The sequence below is a fragment of the Artibeus jamaicensis genome, unplaced genomic scaffold (assembly GCF_021234435.1).
Source record: "Artibeus jamaicensis isolate MK-2021 breed Jamaican fruit bat unplaced genomic scaffold, CSHL_Jam_final scaffold_369, whole genome shotgun sequence".
NCBI classification, from domain to species: domain Eukaryota; kingdom Metazoa; phylum Chordata; class Mammalia; order Chiroptera; family Phyllostomidae; genus Artibeus; species Artibeus jamaicensis.
Window position 1 is genome coordinate 16,008,739 of NW_026522042.1, and position 14,884 is coordinate 16,023,622.

At 37.9% G+C, this 14,884-nt stretch overlaps 1 pseudogene; it reads left to right on the forward strand.

The window, feature by feature from the left end:
• Positions 1–11,961: 11,961 nt before the first annotated feature.
• On the forward strand, positions 11,962–12,059 carry LOC119043158 (uncharacterized; annotated as a pseudogene).
• Positions 12,060–14,884: the final 2,825 nt, after the last annotated feature.

A 14,884-nucleotide genomic window follows, 5' to 3' on the forward strand; every position in this document is an offset into this window, starting at 1 on the left:
TATTCTATTACAGTTGTCCCGGTTTTTCCTCCTTTGCCCTCCTCTGCCCATCCTACCCCTACTCCCAGAGTCAATTCCCACACTGTTGTCCATGTCCATGAGTCACTCATACATGTTCTTTCTCTAGCTCCTTCCTCTTCTTTCCACCATCATTCCCCTCCCCCCTCCCTTCTGGTCCCTTTCAGTCTTTTCCATGTTTCCATGCCTGTGGTTCTAATTTGTTCATTAGCTTATTTTGTTCATTGTATTCCTCTTATGAGTGAGATCGTGTGGTATTTGTCTTTCACCACCTGGCTTATTTCACCTAGCATGATTCTCCAGTTCCATTCATGCTGTTGCAAAAAGTAGGAGTTCCTTCTTTCTTTCTGATACTAGTATTACACTGTGTAAACACACCGCAGTCTTTTCCATCTATTCATTTACTGATGGACACTCAGGCTATTTCCAGGATTTGGCTATTGTAAATAGAATCTCTATGAACATAGGGGTGCATAGGTTCTTTTGAACTGGTGGTTCGGGATTATTAGGGTATATTTCCAGCAGGGAAATAACTGGGCCAAAAGCAGTTCCATTTTTAGATTTTTTAAAGGAAATTTCATACTGTTTTCCAGAGCGGCTGCACCAGTCTGCATTCTCACCAGTAGTGCACTAGACTTCTCTTTTCTCCACAACCTCACTTGTTGTTTGTTGATTGATGATGGCCATTCTGCCCAGTGTGAAGTGGTATCTCATTGTGGTTTTAATTTACATCTCTGATGGCTTCTGATGTTGGTCATCTTTTCCTATGTCTATGGGCCATGTCTGTGTCCTTCTTGGAGAAGTGCCTATTCAGATCCCTTGTTCATTTTTTAACTGGATTGTTTGTCTTCCTCATGTTAAATCACATGAGTTTCTGATATATTTTGGAGATCAAATCTTTGTCCAATATATCATTGACAAATGTATTCTCCCATAGTCAGTTCTGTTTTCATTTAGATGATATATTCTATAGCTGTGCAGAAGCTTTTTAGTTTGATGTAGTCCCATTTGTTTATTTTTTTTATTTCCCTTGCCTTAGGAGATATATTTTTGAAAATATTGTTATGTGGGTGTTGTAGACCGCTCTGCCTAGTTTTAGGAATTGTACCTCTATCCCTTGTGGCTAAGGGCAAGAGACGACCTTTGGAATGCCAGCTGCAAGAGACAAAGCTTGTCTCTGGTAGCCAATGCTGCCTCAGTTTCCTCTCTGCCCCCAAAGCATGGTCAGAAGTCCTTGACGGGTAAGACCACTCACAGTGGGGGGCAACCTAAGCCAGACTCGATCACTTGGGAGGCCTTCATGGAAGGACTCGGAGGTAGGGGCTGCAACAAAGAGCAATGAACTCTCCGCCCCTACCCCCCCCCTCCCCCCCCCCCCCCCCCCCGCTTTGACAAAGCCCGAGTCCCCATGTTCTCTGGGGGAAGTGCTTCCTGGCTCTAATCCCCTTAAGCCTGAATACCTGATGGGGAGAGGTGCAGCTCCTTGCCTTGCTAGAGTACGTCCTAAGGAAAAATCTGGCATCACAAAGAATTCCTGATAAACTTGTGAAATCTGCTCCGCTAAGAAGAGTGCTTTCATTCATATGTTAAGGGTTTGAGCAGGAAACCCTAAAACTCTGTTCCTGACAGACTCTGACTCATAGTAAGCCCTCAGATTTCTTTGAAATGTTATCTACTGTTCGATCCTTGTCGCCCTGTATTTCTGTGTATTACAACCCAATAAAAGTCCCTGGAGGAGGGGGCTTGAGGCCTTTTTCTACTCGGAGAAACTGGCCACTGCTGGCCTTTGTCTCCCTGAGAAACTCGCTGCAGTCCACTCCTCCTCCCCAAACAGATCCAGCGTGTCTTGGTAGTTACTCATTCATTCGTGTCTGTGGCACCGGGGGCACTCATGGAGAAGTCGCCCCCACATGTGGGTATCTGAAATTTTCTTGCATATGTTTTCCTCTAGGAATTTTATGGTGTTATGACTTATATTTAAATATTTTTAATACATTTAAATACATTTTGAGTTTATTCTTGCGTATGATGGAGGTTGATGTTCTAGTTTCATTTATTTGCATCTACTAGTCCAGTTCTCCCAACATTATTTATTGAAGAGGCTATTGTTACTCAATTGTATGATCATGTTCCCTTTGTTGAATATTAATCGACCATAGAGACTTGAGTTTATTTCCAGTTTCTCTATTCTGTTCCATTGATCTGTGTGTCTCTTCTCTTGCCAGTACCAGACTGTTTTGATTAGAGTGGACTTGTGGTATAGTTTGATATTGGGTATTGTGATTCCTCCTACTTTGTTCTTCTTTCTGAAGATTGCTGAGATTATTCAGGGCTTTTGTTTTTGGTGGGGTTTTTGGTTTTATATAAATTTTTGAAATATTTGTTCTAGACCTGTGAAATATGCCATTGGTATTTTAACAGGAGTTCCATTGAATGTATGTATTGTTTTGGGTAGTACAGACATTTTATTTTTTACAGATTTTATTCATTTATTTTTAGAGGGGAAGGGAAGGAGAGAAGGAGAGAAACATCAATGTATGGTTGCTTTTTTGGTGCATTCCCTGCTGGGAACTGGCCCCTGCTGGGAACTGGCCTGCAACCCAGGTATGTGCCCTGACTGGGAATCAGTGGACATTTTAATGATGTTTATTCTTCCAATACATGAACACAGTATACACTTCTACTTATTTGCATCTTCCTTATTTAAAAATCAACCTTCATTAATGTATTTATTATTCTCCATATTACTGCAGCAGAATTCACACAGCTCAATATGTCACAGTATTAGTGAAGACCTATAAGGTCATCATAAAGGGCTTATGGCTGTCAAATGGAGTTGTAAATTCAGCAAAACTCAAACCAAGATTCTATGCTGTTAAACATATACCTGGGATTCATATCATGGATGTTATAGATTATTATTATATAGCATTGTCTTTGAAATATCTTTATAATAAATGTAAAATCATATTAAATGCACAGAAAATAGTCATTGTTACACGAAGTAAGAGTTCTCATACCAATGCAAAAATGCATAAGAGAAAAGTTTTATTAATAAAAAATTGAACAAGGAAACTATATCTTTATATGCAAGAATTGGAAAGCATCCCATACTTAATTCAATATATAAAGAACATTGAACTCTGTCAAAGCAGGACAGTTTGTCTCTTCTAAGTGGTCTGCATTAACTATGGATTTTATTCCTACTCTTTCTAATGACTCACTGGAAAAGGTCACAAAAGGTTATTGGAGAAGTTATATAAGGAAGCTTTATGGATCATCCATTTTAAACAGGAAAAGAAAAATAAAAACAGAACACAGGTCATGCCATCATTTAATAGACCCAATAAAATATAAAATAATATTCCATAATAGCTTTCTAATATTAAGTACACACATATGTTGTATAATGATATGACATCTGAATAATGAATCTTATGCCTCCTTTTGTTATATATGAAATAGAAATAGTAAATTCTACCTCACTGAAAAAAAGAGTGTACGCTTTAGTAATTCTTTTATAAGCCTTGGGTGTATGTCTGTGAGTGTATGTGTGTAGTCTACATAAAGATCAAAACATTTTTTGTTTAATATTATATTTATTGGGGTGGCACTGTTTAATAAAACCACATAGGTGTCAGGTGTACATTTCTATTACACTAGATCTGTATATTGCACTGTGTGCCCACCCTAAATTTAAACCATCTTCCATCACCATACATTAGGCCTCCATCCCCCACCCTCACCCTTTGGCAAACACCACATTGCTGTCTGTCTCCAGGTTTTTCTCATATGTGGCATAAAAAACTGAAACTCATGGACACAGGAAAAAGAAGAATATTTTCAAGGTCCATCCATGTTGCTGCAAATGTCAATTATTCCATCTCTTCTCACATCTTAGTAGTATTCAATTGTGTGTATCTAGCACATCTCCTTTATTCAGTCCTCCACCAAAAGACACTTTGATTGTCTCCATATGCTGGCCACCGTGACTAGGGCTGCAAGGAATATAGAGGTGCATATATCTTTGAAAATTCAACTATTTAAGATTTTTTTTCAGGTAGATACCCAGGAGAGGGCTTGCTGGATTATATGGTAACTCTGTCCTAAATTTTTAAAGAACCTCCAGACTGTTTTTGAATAGTGGCTGCACCAGTCTACATTCACACCAGCAGTGAATAAGGGTTCCCTTTTCTCTACAACCTCTCCAACACTTATCACTTGCTGATAATAGTCCTTCTAACAGGTGTGAGGTGGTGTCTCATGGTAGTTTTGATTTGCATTTCCCTGATAGCTAGTGTGATTGAACATCCTTTCATATATCTGTTCCCATTTGTATATCTTCTCAGGAGAGGTATCTATTCAGGTCCCCTGACCATTCAAACTTTTTTCATTCAGGCTGTTTGTTTGGTGTTGAGTTTTAAGAGTTCTTTATATATTTTGGATATTAAACCTTTGTTGGAGCTGTTGTTTGCAAATATCTCTCATTCAGTTGGCTGTCTAATTGTTTTGTTGTTAATTTCTTTTGTTGTACAGAAGGGTTTTTTTTAGTTTATTATAGTACTATTCATTTATTTTTGCCTTTACTTCCATTGCCTTTAGGGTCAAGTTCATAAAATGTTATCCAAAATCAAGGTCCCTTAGTTTAGTACCTATGTTTGCTTCTACATAATTTATTGTTTCAGATCTTACATTTAAGCCTTTAATCCACTTTGAGTAAACTTTTCTACTTGGGGACAAACTATAAATTAGTTTCTTTGGCTTCATTCTTTGACATTTGGCTTCCCAATTTTCCAGGCAGCATTTATTGAAGAGGCTTTCTTTTCAGTATTGTGTGTTTCTGGATCCATTGCCAAAAATGATTTGCCTATATACATGTTTTATATCTGGTCTCTCAGTTCTGGTCCATTGAACTGTATGTGTTTTCCTGTTAATACCATGTTGTTTTGATAAAGCTCTGTAGCATAATTTGAAGTCAGGTAGTGTGATACCTTCAACTTTGTTCCTTTTTTTCATAATTACTCTGTCTCTTTGGGGTTTTTTGTGGTTCCATATAAATCTGATGAAATTTTATTCTATTACATTAAAAAATTCCATTGAGATTTTGATAGGGGGTGTACTAAATCTGTATATCACTTTGGGTAACATGAGCATTTTAACTGTGTTGATTCCTCCAATCCATGAACCCGCAATATCCTTCCATTTCATTGTATCTTTTTTTATCTCTTTTAATAGTGCTTTGCAGTTTTCAGTATATAGGTCTTTCACATCCTTTGTTAAGTTTATCCCTAGATGTTTTATTCTTTTTTTATCACAACTGCAAGAGGAATTTTTTTTTATTGGGAAGTTTCATTGTTAGCATGCAGGAAACCAGTTAATTTCTGTACATTAGCTTTGTATCCTGCAACTTCACTGTTTATTTATTGATTCTAATAGTTGTTTAATGGAGTCTTTATGGTTTTCTATGTACAAAATCATGTCATCTGAAAAAAAGTGACATTTTCACTCCTTTCTTCCCAATTTGGATGCGTTTTCTTTCTTTCTATCGTCCTATTGATCTTGCTGGAGCTTCCAGAACTATGTAGAGTGAGAGTGATGAGATTGGGCATCTTGTCTTGTTCCTGATCTTAGAGGAAACACTTTCAGTTTTTCTCTATTGAATATGATGTTGCCTGAGGGTTTGAGGTAGTTTCTCTCTATTCCTATTTGACTGAGTGTTTTAATCTCAAATGGGTGTTATATCTTATCAAATGCTTTTCTGCATCTATTGATAATATCTTGCAATTTTTATCCTTTCTATTGTTAATGTGGTGTATTACATTGATAGACGTGTGTACGTTGAACCATTCTTCTGCCTCTGAAATAAACCCCACTGGATTGTGATGTGTGGTGATTTTTTTAGGCATTGTTGTAGTTGATTTGCTAGTATTTTGTTTAGGATGTTTTCATCTGTACTCATCAGAAGTATTTCTTTTGGTCTCTAGTTTTCTTCTTTGTGTGTTATCTTTGCCAAGTTTTAATATCGGGGTTATGTTGGCCTCACAAAATATGTTAGGAAATATTGCTTCTTCTTTAATATTTTGGAAAATTTTGAGAAGGATTCATTTGAAATCTTCTTTGAATGTTTTGGAGAATTCACTGGTAAAGCCATCTGGTTCTGGACTTTTATTTTTTGAAAGGGTTTTGATGGTTATTTCAATTTCCTCTCAACCAATGGGTCTATTTAGATTTATCCAATTCTTCATGATTTAGACTAGGAAGGTGATATATTTCCAAAACCTTATCCATTTCTTCTAGGTTATTGAATCTTGTGAAATATAATCTTTCATAGTATTCTAGTATGATCCTTTGTGTCTCTGGGGTGTTTGTGGTAAACCTCTTTCATTCCTGCTTTTGTTTCAATGGGCCTTGTCTCCTTTTGCTTAGTTAGTAGGCTAGCAGAGGGTTTTCCATTTTATTAATCTTTTCAAAGAACCATCTCTTCATTGTATTAATGTTTTGCATAGTCTTTTTGTCCCTTTTTTCATTCAATTCTATTTTAATTTGCATTATTTACTTTCTTCTTCAGATTTTGGGTTCCTTTAGTTCTTTAAAATGTTAGGTTAGGTTGTTTACTTGAGATTTCTCTTGTTTTTTTTGAAATAAGCCAGAAATGATATAAACTTCTCTCTTAATATGGCATTGCTGCATCCCAGAAATGTTGGTGTGTTGTATGGGGGCAACTTTCCTTGCAAGTCCCCCCGTGTGCCAAGGATGAGAGTAAACATGACTGAGACATGATGTGATCTGCTTGGGGAGGAGAGATGGCAAGTTTCCCAAAGGAAAAAGGCCGTGAGCAGTGGCCAGTTTCTCAGGGAAAAAAAGGTGTTAAGCCCTTCCTCCAAAGCGTTTTATTGGGTTGTAATACACAGGAATACAGGGCAGCAAGGATCAAACAATAGATAACATTTCAAAGAAATCTGAGGGCTTAGTCTGAGTCGGACTCTGTCAGAAAGAGAGTTTTAGGGTTTCTTGCTCAAACCCTTAACATATGAATGAAAGCACTCTTAGCAGAGCAGATTTCACAGGTTTATCAGGAAGTCTTTGTGATGCCAGATTTTCCCCCAGGACATGCTCCGGCAAGGCAAGGAGCTGCACCCCTCCCCCTCCCCAACAGGTTTAAAGGGATTAGTGCCAGGAAGCACTTCTCCCAGAGAACATGGGGACCTGGGCTTTGTCAGATCTGGGGGGCGAGAGTCCATCACACCCTCTTTGTCACAGCCCCCGGAGTCCTTCCATGATGGCCTCCCAAGTTATCGTGTCTGGCTTAGTTTGCCCCCCACTGTGGGGGTCTTACCCATCAATGACTTCTGACCAAGCTTTGGGGGCAGAGAGGAAACTGAGGCAGCATTTGCTACCAGAGACAAGCTTTGTCTCCTGTGGCTCCCATTTCTTAGCCACGGGGGTAGAGAGTTACAATTCCTGAAATCAGGCAGAGCCATCCACAACAATATTGTTTTGTCATTCTCATGTGTCTCCTTTTGGTCTAATATGTCGTTTAAAGCTGACATTTCTTTATTGATTTTATTTTGGATGATCTAACTAGAGCTTTTGATGGAGTACTTAGGTCCCCAACTATAATTTTGTTCTGGTCTGTTTCTCCCTTTAGTTTTGTGAATAATGCTATATATTTTTGTGCTCCCTGATTGGTTGCACATACAAGTATATTAAGGAGTATTCTATCTTCTTGATATAGGGTCCATTTATCATTATAAAATGTCCCTTTTGTCTCTTTTATCTTGAAATCTATTTTGTCAAATATAAGTATGGTTATACCTGCTTTTCTGTGGATGCTATTTCTTTGGGGAATTTTTTTCACCTTGAATCTACCTTTATCTTTGGAACACAGATGTGTCTCTTGAAGGCAGCATATAGCTGGGTTTTGTTTTTTGATCCAATCCACTATTTTGTGCCTTGTTATTGGTAAATTTAGTCACTTTACATTTATGGTGAGCATTGATATATGAGGGTTTCTGATGGTCATTTTGTCCATTGTTTTCTTGTACTTCTCTGCCCCCATCGGTTCTTTTCCTTTGGGTTTCTGTCTGTTGATTTTGTTCGGTGGTATTCCATGTTTCTTTCCTCCGATTCCTCTTTTTCTAAGTTATGTGTCTCAGTTTGAAGTTTTTTTGTTGTTGTCATAGCCATTGAGTTTATGAAAAAGATAGTTGCATATGTATAATAGTGTTCTTTTGTTTTTCTTTTGCGGCCATCTGATCTCCATCTTCCTTTGCTGGTGCAAATCTTTGCCCCCTCCCCTTTTTATGATTTTGTTGTCACAAACTATCCCCATTTATGTTACAATATTTTTTTGCTGATCTTACTCATCAGGTTGTGACCTTTGCACTTTGTTTTAAGTAGAATAAACACGTTGAATATTTCATGCAAGATTGGTCATCTGGCGGTAAATTCCATCAGCTTCTGTGTGTCTCAAAAAAGTCTTTATTTCTCCTTAATACTTAAAGGATAACTTTGCTGAATATATTATTCTTGGCTGGTAATATCTCTCAGTATTTTGAATGCTTGATTTCACTCTATTTTGCTTGTAGAGTTTCCGCTGAGAAATCTGACACTAATCTGATGAGGTATCCATTGTAGCTTCGCTGCTTTTTTCCCTCTGGCTACTTTGAGAAATTTTTTTTGTCACTGATTTTTCACAGTTTTATTGCAATGTGCCTTGGAGAGGACTTCTTTGGATTAAGATAACTGGGTGTTCTGTTCGCTTATTGGATTTTAAGATCTAGTTCTTTCCATAGGTTTGAGAAATTCTCATCCACTATTTGAGTAGGTTCTCCACTCCCTTCAGCTTCTCTTCTTCTTCTAGAATACATTTAATTCTTGTATTGCTTTTTCTGATGGATCCAGATGGTTCTCACAGAGCTCTCTTATTTTTTTATGCTCATGGCACTCTTTTGGTCTGTCTGCATTTTTCCTATATTCCTGTCTTCAATATCACTAATTTTTCCCTCTATCTGGTCGCCTCTGCTTCCTATACTCAGCAGGACATTCCTGATCTCCTTTACTGAGACATCTCCAGTATGTCTGCTCGAGTCTTTTTTAGAGTTTCAAACTTTTTGGTAAAGTGCGCATTTTGTTCATCAGTTTGTTTTCTGAGTACATCAAATTATCTGTTTGTATTTTCTTGCATCTTTTTGAGTATTTTCAGAGCTGCAATTTTGAAGTCTCCATCACTTATATCACTTATTTCCTCATGTTCCAGTTTTCTTTTTGGAGATTTTTTTCATTTTCTTTCTGAGCTTCCTTGCTACATTGGTTATTCATGGGCTGCTCCTTTGACTAGAGGATATTGCATTAACGTGCACTTCCCTGGCACTTTTCTATGAAGCGGTCTTTCCACTATTTTCCAGCAGGTGGCGCTACATTGCAAGTTTTTGAGATCTTGTGAAATCTCCAAACTGACCTCTGCCTTCAGTCAATATAGTTGCATATAGCTGCACTGCTTGGGAGTGGGGTTTGTTTCACTGTCTTGACTACAGCGACCTCCGACCTCTGCAGGTTCCCCTGCCTTGCACCACACCTGGGGATCAGTCACAGGGAAATTGCAATTCCGACCTAAAAATTTTCAGGTTTGAAAATAATGCCTTCCAAAACTCGATACCAAGGACCACTGGAGGCAAGTTTGGGGAGTGGAAAAGCGTCAGTGTCAGGTGGCTTCATTTGCTTGTTCGGCACGCTGACCTCTGGGCTTCCGACATGAAGGCAGAACCCTGCGCTGGGTCTTTGCCCAGGCCTCTCTGCTGGCTTCCCCGCAGTTGGAACCTTTCACTGGTACAGAAGTGCCCTCCAGGGTCTCCACTCCCGCCCTTCAAAGGAAGCGTTATACAGCACTCCTCCCTGTTTGTTGGCAAGCCTGCCACAAACTCTGGGCAGTAGGGTTGCAACCCTGGCCTCTTGAGCTCTCCTCCCTTCGCCTCCCCTGATTGTCGTCGTTTCCCCACCTTTAGATGAGATGCTTCAATACCCAGGTCTCCCAGGTGTGCCTGTTTGTTGAGCAGGGCATCCATCATTTGTGGAGTTACAGCTGATCAACTTGCTGAAATTTCAAGGGGAAAGACCAAGAGGATGGATCTGTTATATCACCACTTTTTATTTATTTTTTGTTGTTTTTCAGAAATTCTCGTCCACATGGTAATGGGCACTATGGTAACTAGCATATTCACTATGTGAATTTCCTGCTGTTTTCCAAAGTAAACAAGGAGTGTTTATGGTCTATCTGTTTTTCCATTGTTTAAAAATGTAAATAAATAGTAGGTCTTGTAGGTCCCTATGGCATCAGTTTCTTTCTATCACAAACACTAGGATAGGTGAGGATATGTGAGTCCCAAGGCTCTCAGCTCACAGTAGCAAGTTGTGCAAGAAGCTCCCTTTGGTTCAACACGCTGTTCAGGTCATGATAAACGGACAAGATACCTACTCTTGTATCTCTATCTCTGTAGCCCAACCACCCACCTTATGCTGTATATGCTAACATGCCATCCAATGGGCCCTGACTCCTGGAGAGCCAATGAATGAGTGACGTCTGCATGGCTTGGCCTCAACAGTTCTGTCCAGCTCCTGTAGACTCACGCCTACGGATTTTTTATGCAGCGAATCCATCTCATGTTTGCTCTTTCTCTGTTCCTCATAGCTTCTCTCTTTTTTCCAGCATTATTATCTTTTCCCAAAACCCTGCCTGATATGTCACAAGTAGGAAATCTTCAGTTTTGTTTTTTTGCCTGCAGAGAAGTTTCAGGCTTAATTTGCTCTGGCAGCCACTAGTTCATCTTTCAGGTGGTCCGGGCTGTCTGCAGAGCTAACCCAACACCATAGTTCACACGGACCGTTTATAAGCCTATAAGCCTTTTCCACTGTCCAGTGTTCCTGTCTGTACATCGTGATTGAGGATATGGCAGTTATGCCACAAATAGTGAACATAGACATGAAATGAAGTGGTGAGAATGTTGGGGGAAATTGATAGCTATTTTAAGACACAACACAGTGACTAGAGAGTGATTTGTTTTTGCAGCCCTGTTGTTTTTGCAGCCCGGTGGCTTGTTTTAGCCCAAAGAGGCCAAAAGCCTCTTTTGGCTTCTCTGGACTATTTATCGTCTACATACCAGAGATATAATGCTCTGCTTTCTGCTTCTGTGAGCTGCCTCCTGCTTTCACACCAGAAGTAATGGTCCAAAGGATGGACCCTCCCTTGCTCCATAAAAATAACTTCTCCCCCACTGCTCAGTGCCCAGAATTTGGAGACTGACTGCTCTGGGTCCATGCACATGAAATAAACTTCCACTCTGTACACCCGAAAGTGGCTGAGTTGTTTTCTGTAACAAGAAAACAAGAGGAAGAAATGAGGGGTTGGTGGTACAAGATGGGGAATCATGCTTAGGAAAATGTAGCTTAAAGAAAGTTATTTGAAACTCTTTTAACAACCACTACCTATGATAAGACACCATTGTAACTGGCCAACAAAAATTATTCAAACTATTTGTAAAAATATGAGAACGAATAGTATGCAGTAGAGAGAGAAGAATTTATTTATCTACTAGATCTTCATCTAACTTTTGCTTCTAGTATTTGCTTTTCCCCCTGATGTGATGATGGAAATATATTGCAGTCATTTAATTTGGTGTGAATTGTTATGAAAATTATAATATTCTTAAATATATGAAAAATATTTATTTTTATGAATTATATTAGTATGAGTATTTGTGTGTGTGTGAGAAAGAGAAGGGGGGAAAGAGAGATGTGGGAAATGGAGGGAGCAAGAGAGGGGATTGTTGACTGCCATGTTCTAGAAACAGTATTTCACAACCATCATTTTATTTATTCTCATGGAACTTACATTCTTAAGTTTCAGTTGAGAAAATAAATGCAACTTCTTCAAAGATACCTGGCTTTGTGCTCATTTTGGCAGTACATATACTAAAATTGGAACAATACAGAGAAAATCAGCATGACCTCTGCGCAAGGGTGACACGCAAAGATACCCGGCTTTAACATGCCAGATAAACTCAAGTTCAAGTACCCAAGTCTTCCTACCTTCAATTGCATTTCATTGAAGATGAGTTGGTTAGATTATCTAAACTAGCAATATGTTCTTTCTGTGGAGAACCATATTTAAATTTGGAGGTTTTTGAAAACAGACTTATTCCTGTACATATATGATTTCTGTTAAAATATGTCTAATGTAAAAATGCCATGATGAGAAGTGTATTATATTAAAATTGAATTAAAAATCTCAAAAATACTATTTACTTCAGTTATTATGATGTGGTTGTGAGAACCTTCGAGTTATAGCTGCTGAAGATGCAGTTGTTACAAGAGTTTATCACACCTCTATCCTTTTGTCATTCATAAATAATTCCCCCCACATCATTGTCAGACCAGGGATACCTGGTTTCTTTGTATTGTCTGGCTCTTGATTTGTATCTGAGTTAATTTCCCCCCATTTCTTCAATAGGTTTTGGAAGCTGAATTTCACTCTCTCATGCACAAAGGTAAATTGCAGTACTGTGCTACATGTCATTTTCCTCAAATGGACTGTAATAGGCTCTTGATGAATGTTCATAAAAATCTCTTTAAATATGTCTCTGATATTCTTTTCATTGTACTTTGTCACTAAATGAAGATAATTCTTGGTTTCAACTAAAGACCCAACTTTTCCCAAAAAGGAATCCATGAAACTAACTTTCAATCAAAAAGGAGGTTACTAAGACTGCACTCAAATACAAGTGAGAATCATAAGCTTTGAATCTAGTTTGTACTTATTTTGTGTCCATTTAATATTATCTATTAAAATAATGGCAAAATAGTTAACACACTAGAGCGGAGTATTAAACCTATGTGTAAAGTGCAATATAGCTGATTTGAAAGATAAATGAAAGCTTTTTACATAACTGTTTAAATAATTTATTTGGAATACCATATTTTTCAGAGCATAGGATGCACATAGGTTTTAGAGGAGGAAAATAGAAAAAAATTTTTGAAGCAAAAAATGTGGTAAAATATTTAGTAACATAAATAACATAATTTTCACCAATGTAAATGTAAACAGAACTCAACAGCAGCAATAACAACCATTACCCCTCCAAAATTTAGGGAGGAAAAAGTGCATCTTCTTTTAAAAGATTTTATTTATTCATCTTCAAAGGAGGAAGGGAAGGAGAGAGGGAGAGAAACATTAATGTATGGTTGCCTCTTGTACATTTCCTGCTGGGAACTGGCCTGCAACCCAGGCATGTGCCATGAGTGGGAATCGAACTGCCATCCCTTGGTTCATGGGCCTGTGCTCAATCCACTAAGCTACACCAGCCAAGGCAAAAAGTGCATCTTATAGTCTGGAAACTATGGTATATTACTAAGAGTCTGAAATGTGCACACAATTTATATTACTTTTACACCTCTTCCTATACATAATTTAAATACCATTATAATATAGTAAGTGTACATATACATATCAAATACATATATTTAGTACATATGTATAAATTATAGTACCCAAGATATATGATAATGACTTTCATGGTTTTCATTATTTTAAATATGTCAATATTGTTTTTACAAAACATATGATTTAAGATGTCATGAAAACATACACATTTGACTAATATATGGATATAGAAAATTTCATGTGAGGTCTCCAAAGCAGATTGTATTGGGGAAGGAGTGTATATTTTTAGAGTGGGAATAGTAACATTTGGGTGAGTGCTTTCTCAGTTTCACAAAATGTATTCATTTGATTCTGGAATCCCAACTTGCTTGCAGCTGATCAACCTGTTATATAAATAGTGTCTGCAGAGAATCTCTAACCTACGGAGGCTTTCAGTTACTGAGTTAAAGCTGTAGCTTTTAGATGCTCCTTGTACCTCTTTCAGAACAGATTCCAAGGGTCAAAAGTCTGAAGATGTCCTGGAGATGACCAAGTTGTCTGGAGAGAATAGAGAAAGAAAACACCAATCTGAGCATGAGCTGAAGAGGCCCAGCTGGCCCAGAGGAGTGGGGATGACCGGCACCCAGAGGGCAGTCTACCTGCCTGCATTGCACAGGCCTGGTGACAGTCCACGAGCTTACAGACATACAGTAGCTAACACTACTTCTCTTTATTCTGTCTTAGCATGATTTAAAGAGGGATGGCTGTCCCTGTTACACACAGAGCTGAAATTCAGCTAGTACTTATCAGTTCATTCTCAGTTACGACTGGTTGGTATCCATGATATATTATTATTATTATTAAAATTTTTATTTATTTATTTTTAGGGAGAAGGGAAGGGAGGGAGAGAGAGTGGGAGAGAAACATCAATCAGTTGCTTGTAATATGCACCCTGATCCGGGACCAAAACCACAACCCAGGCATGTTCTCTGACCAGGAATTGAACTGGTGACCTTTCGGTCTGTGGGAGAATTACCCAATTAACTGAGCCACACTCTATTATTATCAAATGTTTTGAATATCACCAGTGGTTAATTGCTTATTATCACTAACAATGTTATCTTAGTATTTTGCACTCCATGTAAAAAATTGTCTTCTTTTAAAATAAGAAACTTTACCTTTATAATTATTTAATCAAGTTGCCTTTGACTTGTAATGTCTGTATTTGTTTTCTGCTCTTAGGTTTTCTGGTTTATTCTTTCTAATTTATATTAATTTTATGTGCTATACTTTTAGATTTGTTCCTGCTGTATTGTTTCAATCATTTAAAATGCATAAATGTTATTTTTATTGTATTGGTTTTACATTTATTTAACAAAGGAGTGAGCATACAAATGAGAAAAGTATAAGAACAAAATACCGCGAATACAGCATATCTGTATATTTAGATAG